Genomic DNA, 6,111 nt, shown 5'->3' on the forward strand with positions numbered 1-6,111 from the left:
CAGGGACCAAATATTCTCTGAACTGAGTAAATTTTACTCTTACGGATTTTGCTATGATGATACAACAGATTCTTGCTTATTTATCAGATACTTACGAAGCTTGATAAGCACTTTTGACGAGATTTCAGAACGCCTGATGGAAAAGCTGATGGAAATTGCCAACAACAAAACACCTGCCGTCATGCACGACCTGCTCAACTGTGTTACACTTGATGTCATTTGCAAGGTTTTTACCGTCATTCTCGTTGCTCGTTGATCAAAGGGAAAGTCTAATACAAGATGTGTCAAATCAGCTCTTTAACCAGTATTCAGTAGTAACTTTCCATTCACAGGTGGCTTTTGGTGTTGATTTAAATTTCTTGACTCATAAAGATAGTCCCTTCCAGAATGCAGTAGAGCTGTGCTTAAAGGGCATGGCCTTGGATATCAGGGACCCGTTATTTAGGGTAAGAAAATGTATCTAAAAAATGTGACTGTTAAGTTGTAGGGTTACCGCTATATGATTTGTTGTTTTATTTACTTATGTTGTTTGGGAGCTCAGCTTTTTCCCAAAAATTGGAAGCTTATACAGCAAATTAGAGATGCAATTGGACTCTTGCGTAAAACGGGAGAGAAATGGATACAAAACAGGAAGACAGCAGTGAAAAATGGAGAGGATGTCCCTAAAGACATTCTCACACAAATCCTCAAAACTGCAGGTACAGTATGTTGATCTCAAGTGACTGAGTAATGGGATAGTCTATGAAAACTGAAGATTCTGTCATGAATTGCTCACCCTTTACTCGAAACCTGTTTGACTATCTTTTATCTGCTAAGATATATTCTTTAATCTGTTAAGATATTTTGTAAAATGTTGGAAACCACTAACCATTCGCAGCTGATAAAATATCTAGAGGAGCGGAATTGAGAACCACTGAGGTAGCCTAACACTTTCCATTTTTTGTTGCAGAGGAGGAAAATGTTAATGGCACAAGATCTAGAGCAGATGATGGACAATTTTGTGACTTTCTTTATTGCTGGTGAGTTACCTGTCACTTTTGCTTTTTGTTCATAAACTGTTGTGGAAATGGACAGCTCTTTATTCTTCTGCAGGCCAAGAGACAACAGCCAATCAACTTTCATTCGCAATCATGGAATTGGGCAGAAATCTAGAGATTTATAAACGGTAAACACTTTTTAGAAATGTGTACCTGTTCGGTCAGACTTTTATTACAATGCTGTAGTTCAATATTCCTTTCATTTCCAGAGCTAAAGCAGAGGTGGATGAAATCCTCGGGACCAAAAACAGACATTTCAAATGAAGACCTTGGAAAATTCAGTTATTTATCTCAGGTTGGTTTTACAAGATACAAGCACAAATATTTTTGTATCAATTTCTTTTAATGGTCTTCTGTGTTATTCAGGTGTTAAAGGAAACCCTGCGTCTGTACCCCACTGCACCAGGAACCAATCGCTGGCTTCATGAGGACATGGTCATAAACGGCATTAAAATCCCTGGAGGCTGTTCTGTTATGGTGAGCATCATCAACATGACAACTTTAAAGAAAAACAGCTGTCTTCTTGAATGCAAAAACTTTTTTTCAATAATACAATTTTAAAAAGTAAAATAAAACATTGCTCCGCTTTCCCCCTACTGTCCAAAGACATGCGGTACAGGTGAATTGGGTTGGCTAAATTGTCCGTAGTGTATGAGTGTGTATGGATGTTTCCCAGAGATGGGTTGCAGCTGGAAGGGCATCCGCTGCGTAAAACATATGCTGGATAAGTTGGCGGTTCATTCTGCTGTGGCGACCCCAGATTAATAAAGGGACTAAGCCAAAAAGAAAATGAATGAACGAATAAAACATTCTGAAAACTATGGCATCAAAAAATAACATTAAATTAAATTTTTTTATACATTTGGGCCATATTTGTATTTTTCCATACAGTTCAATTCCTATGTCTCCCAAAGACTCAAAGTTTTTAAAGATCCGTTGAAGTTTGATCCAGAGAGGTTTGATGTGAATGCACCAAAGTAAGTCATTATCACCTACTGTAGTCCCAATTTCATTTTACCCTCTCTAGTTATTGAGCAAATAACATTTTTTTTCTATTCTATATGATCAGTTGTAAAATTATTTAACTGTAAACATTATTAATGGGATAGCTCACCCAAAGATTTAAATTTACTCACCCACCAAGTGACTCCAAACCTTTGAGTTACTTTCTTCTGTTGGACACAAACCAAATATAATTCGAAGAATGTGTAATTGGTAACATTGACATACATTAAAAAAAAAAAAATTACTACCAGTTTAAAACATCCTTTAAAGTATCTTATTTTGTGTTCAACAGAAGAAAGAAACACAGACAGTTGTAGAACAAGTGGAGGATAAACAAATCAATTTCACTGATGCTCTCTTAGCTCGCCGTTTGGCAAATGACAGAAGAACAAGGATATTTAAATGCTGGTAACTAATTGAAATTGTAAAACGAGAATTTAAAATGTAAAACGATTTCCCTGTAAAGAGATTTACGGTAACACTTTATAATAACTATGAATCATTAACTAAGCATGAGCATCTAGTGAATTCCTTATTTGTTAAGCATTAACTCTACATTAATAAGCGTTAGTAAGCAGTTTATAACTGCAGCTACAAATGCTGTATTCTTGACTTATAAACACATTTATGATGTGCTCAATAATTGTGTTTTCATACTTTGTTAATGGTTTATTTTTCATTACTAAATTAAGTATTGCATTCCAAATCATTAGTATTTAAGAGAAGTTTTTACGATCATTCAAAATGAGTTGTCAACTTTTTTATATATATCTTATTATTCAGGCATATAGTAAAGGTTACCATGTATGTTAATAAATGCTTATTTACTCAACTTCATGCAGTTTTGTAACCTAATCTTAAGCAATGACTATTTATGCTTTATAAATCCCTTATAAATGACAATTAAAGGCTTGGTATCAAATGAATAATAATCTCTGCAATTTTATAATAATATTAAAAAACAACCAGCTACTCTTAAAAAACTGGTTTGTAAATAACGCAATACTTAATTTAGTAATGAAAATAAATCATTAATAAAGTATGAAAGTACAATTATTAAGAACATTATAAATGTGGTCGTAAGTCAAGAATACAGCATTTGTAGCTGCAGTTATAAACTGTTTACTAATGTTTATTAATGTAGAGTTAAAGCTTAATAGATAATGAACTAACAATTTGCTAATGCTTAATAAATGGTTCATAGTGTGTAGGTATTATAAAGTGTTACCAGATTTACTTTTTTGCACAGCTATATTTGTTTGAACTGGAGTATGTCATCATCACTATCTTTGGCCAAGAAGTTGTCTAAAACGCATATTTGGCAGCCATCAGAAGTCATTTATTTCAGGTTATATTTAAAAAATTTGTTGTTTTTTGTTTCAGAACACATCAATCTGCTTCATTAGACATGTGTTACCACCCTGTCGGCTTATTAGTAAAAAAGGGTAACTACCCAACATCATTTTACAGCATGGAATAGCCAGAATAAAAGTTAAAACTACTCTGTGTTCATCTCAAAGAAGAAAGTTATGTATATACATTTTCATTTTTGGGTGAACTATTCATTTAAATTGTTGGGTGAACTATCCCTTTATGACATAAACAATAGTCAAATATAAAAATTATTCAACCGATATCAACATAGGGACATTCTGAAAACATAGCTCATTTTACATTTCTGGAGATCACGAATTATGTAGCCAGAAGTACGTATGGCTGCATTTAATTTTTAAAATACACGATACGGGGTGTTATGACGTCGTTTTTTTTCGCGATTACCAGCTGATCACTTACCTCCATATGGATGGCTTTCCCGCTGTTACCGGTTTGTCCCGTTAGCTCACCGTGTACATTGGCGGACTTGAGACACAGAGAGCAGTTGACCACGATGATGGGGTTCAAGGGAAAGAACGGTACCAGGTAAGACAAGTAAACAACAGAGTAAGAATGCGCTAAAATCTGAAAACATGGTAAAAATAAGGCGATGGCTTTTCTTTTTTTCTGGATTGCTTTTGAAAATTGTTGGTTGGGTTTAGGGAACTGGGTGGGCAGATTCACGGAAACAAAAACTGCAAAAAAACTTAGCTTCTGGCATGTATTTGGCTTTCTCCAGAAATGTATATAGAGGTACGTTTTCAGAAATACAGCAAAATACCAGCTTAACTACATTACAGCAGTTTTTCTACTTGATGTTGCAGCAGTGATGTAGTAAAGGCTGGACCTCTTTTAAAAAAATCATATTTTATAACAGTTGAGTTGTAGAGAAGTATGTCAATTTTATGACATGAATACTATTTTATGAAAACACTGATTTCAAATTGTTTTCTTATCTGAAAGGCCTTATTACTGCTACTACCCATTTACACTTGGTCCACGAGTCTGTCTTGGGCAGGTCTTCTCACAGGTGATGAAACACACATTTTTGTTTTTAAGGTTTATGAGGACTCTCTATGGATAGGCAATGTACTTTGTAAACTTGCTTATTATATGGCCTTACCCAAGCCCTAAACCAAATCCTCATAAGTGGATAAATGAATGTGACAAAACCCCATTAAGTGTGTTTTTTTTTTTTTTTTTAAACCTCATTAACTACTGTAACATTGCAAACCCATGTCATTATGCAGATTTGTGAAACCACCAAGACCAGTACACACACAGACATTTGTAGCTTGTTAAGATTTCTTTTCACTATTTGATGTTTTCATTTTTCTGTATTTAGATGGAGGCAAAAGTTGTGCTTGCTAAACTGCTCCAGAGATTTGAGTTCAGTCTGGTCCCTAGACAGTCTTTCGACATTAAAGACACCGGGACTCTACGGCCCAAGAGCGGAGTGATCTGCAACATTAAGCAGTGCCCATAGGACATGTTTAAGTCTCTAATAACAGCTCTTCTGAAATAAATGATCTTCTATTAGTCAAACATGTGTCAGAGAACATAGGTTGTAAATAAGGTAATCACTCTTGATGATCCGTCAACTGATTTAATGATCTGTCAAATTTCATAGTATAGGACTTTGTGTTTTAATAAATACTGTAATAAATGTAAATAAAAACATTTATTAATATAATGTGTTACTGTTATGTTCATATATATGTACAGTCGTAGTCAAAATTTTTAGCCCCTCTATAATTCTTATATCAAAAATAAATACAATGTTCAAATTGTCTTCATGTTGTTTTGTAAAGCACTCATGCTACTGAGATGGAATATTATTAGGCACAGTTTTTGTGGTATAGATAGTTTTAATGGAGGGTTAAGGTGTAAAGGATGGTTCAAGAGTGTAGTTAGAAATGTAATTACAGAAATTAATTTCAGATGTATTTACATATTAGTATTTAAAAAATAAATGTAATGTAAAAACACGTAAACAATAAGTTCTTGATTCAATTGATTAATTTAATTGTCAGTAAAGAGTTGTTAAAGCTACCTAATAAAAAGTGGGATCATTTTTAAAACTTGTATGTAAAACTTGTGTTGTATAAAACATTATATTATTGGTTTGGCGCACTTTTCACAAGCAATCAGTACATTTTCAAAACTCTTAGTTCTTATATTACAACAGATCATCAAAAGTGCACTTGTTTCAAACACTTCAGCATATTTTCAATTGTGTTACTACAATACACATAGTCACAAAATATCCTTTTCACTTCAAAATAAGTGTTTCATCTAAATGTTTCGTTCACAGTAACTGCCTTTCATAAAGCGCACACAATCAAACTTTTTATTTGCATCTCTTATTCACTCTTAATACATTTGTCTGCCATTTAATTCAACTGATCTTAATTTTTAATCAATTAATCATTTATTATGTCCATAGATTTTCAACTTGTCTGATCATATGTAAGTTACAAATTGCTGCAGGAGCTTATAGAAAGACCAATTAGTAAGCCCACACGAAATCTGCGTGTGCAGAATTCCGCAGATTTTTAGCCCATCATTGATCGTTTATTTACTTGTGTAAGTGTGTGTAAATTTATATTTATTCAGTTTTTTTTATTAATTTCAGTAATATAATTGACTAATGTGAAAATATTCATATGATTTATTTACAACACAGTTTGCAAAG

The 6,111-nt window shown here is 33.4% G+C and overlaps 1 pseudogene; it reads left to right on the forward strand.

Moving 5' to 3' along the window:
* The first annotated feature begins 563 nt into the window (after positions 1–563).
* On the forward strand, positions 564–5,046 carry LOC130247958 (cholesterol 24-hydroxylase-like; annotated as a pseudogene).
* The last annotated feature ends 1,065 nt before the right edge of the window (positions 5,047–6,111 follow it).

This window comes from Danio aesculapii, chromosome 20, assembly GCF_903798145.1.
Source record: "Danio aesculapii chromosome 20, fDanAes4.1, whole genome shotgun sequence".
NCBI lineage: Eukaryota > Metazoa > Chordata > Actinopteri > Cypriniformes > Danionidae > Danio > Danio aesculapii.